The following is a 1,896-nucleotide window of genomic DNA, read 5'->3' on the forward strand; positions in this document are numbered from 1 at the left end:
CAGCAGCTGGAGGCACCGACTCCGGGCCCTTGCCCACTGCCCGACCGAGGTAGAGCGTGCATACTGAAAGGGCAGGGCTTTGGCTGTTCCCCTTGTCCCCCAGTGCCCAGTGCAGGGCTGACGCTCAAGAAATGTTGGCAGAGGTGGGACTGAGAGTGTGGAGGGGGATGGTAACTTAGTGGTGTGGTAGGAGGGAGTTTCATGGCCACGGACCACCCTGTTTATGGGGGACATGGGACTTGGGTTGGGTTATGAAGAGGCAAGAGGACTTGGACAGCTGGCTGGCAAGAAGGGTACTGAGGTAGGAGGGATATGATAATAATATTCAAAAACTCATTGCCTTCGAGTCAGATCCAACTCATAGTGACCCCTCCTTGGGTTTCTGAGGCAGTATCACTACAGAAGTAGATGGCCCCATCTTCCTTCCAAGGAGTGGCTGGTGGGTTTGAACTGCTAGCCTTCTGGTTAGCAGTCAAATTCCTTAGACACTATGCCACCATACCTACTTGTAATGTATGGAGTCCTTGGGTGGTACAAACAATGTGCTAGCTGATGACTGAAAGATTGGAGGTTCAAGTGCATCAAAGAAAGGCCTGGCAATCTACTTCCAAAATTCATCCATTGAGTGCAGTTCTATTCAGACACACATGGAGTCACTGTGAGTTGGAATTTGGCATTTGTAATTATGGAGCACATACCATGGCTGGGCCAGGAGCTGTTCTAAGCCCTTTGTTTATATAAAACTCATTTAAACCTTTCAAAAGAGGCTGAAGTAGGTGCTGTTATTATCCTCACTTTACAGATAAGGAAACTGAAACAAGGGATGATCACCCACCTAAGAGCCTAGGCTTGCTAAAAAGAGATGCTGGGAGTGAAACCCAACCAGTTCTAACTGCTGGACCTTCTCTTAGCAGCCATGTTACATGTTACCAAAGGGATGAGAGGACAGGGCAGATGCATCCTGCTTCTGAGGGACCAGATGGCAGAAAGGAGCGTCAACAGAGAGCTGATGTTACTGTTGTTAGTTGTTGTTAGGTTCCAAAGAGTCAGCTCCGACTCATAGTGACCCCCATGTACAACAGAACAAAACGTTGTCCAGTCCTGTGCCAGCCTCACAATCCTTGCTATACCTGAGCCTATTGTTGCAGCCACTGTGTCAGTCCATCTCATTGACTGTCTTTCCCTTTTTTGTTGACCCTCCACTTTACCAAGCATGATATTCTTCTGTAGGGAATGGTCCCTTCTGACAACATGACCAAAGTATGTGAGATGAAGTCTGGCCATTCCTGCTTCCAAGGAGCATCCCAGCTGCACTTCTTCCAGGACAGATCTGTTCCTTCTTCTGGCAGTCCATACTCAGTATTCTTTGCCAGCACCACAACTCAAAAGCATCAATTCTTCTTCCGTCTTCCTTATTCATTGTCCAGCTCTCACATGCATATGAAGCGATTGAAAATACCCCAAATTAAGCAAATGTGAAGATTGCACTCATGAAGGCTTTTATTTATTTATTCCATGTAGGCTTTAGAAACAAATTATTGTGGTAAAATATATATAGCCTAAAATTTACCATTTTTAAGTGTACAACTCTGTGGCATTCTCTGGTGGCATAGTGCCTAAGGCATTTGACTGCTAACCAGAAGGCTGGTGGTTCAAACCCACCAGCCACTCCTCAAAAGAAAGATGGGATAATCTACTTCCATAGTGATATTGCCTCCGAAACCCAAGGAGTCGGGATCAACTCGACGGGAGTGAGTTTGTTTTTTGGTATGTTGTACAACCATGACTACTATCTATTTCCACAATGTTTTCATCCTCCCACACAGAAACTCTTAGACTTTCTTTGTGCATTTGCCTATTCCAGATATTTCATGTAAATGGGATCATACAGTGCTT

This window comes from Orycteropus afer, unplaced genomic scaffold (assembly GCF_000298275.1).
Source record: "Orycteropus afer afer isolate SDZICR_OR568_19922 unplaced genomic scaffold, OryAfe1.0 scaffold00136, whole genome shotgun sequence".
Lineage (NCBI taxonomy): Eukaryota > Metazoa > Chordata > Mammalia > Tubulidentata > Orycteropodidae > Orycteropus > Orycteropus afer.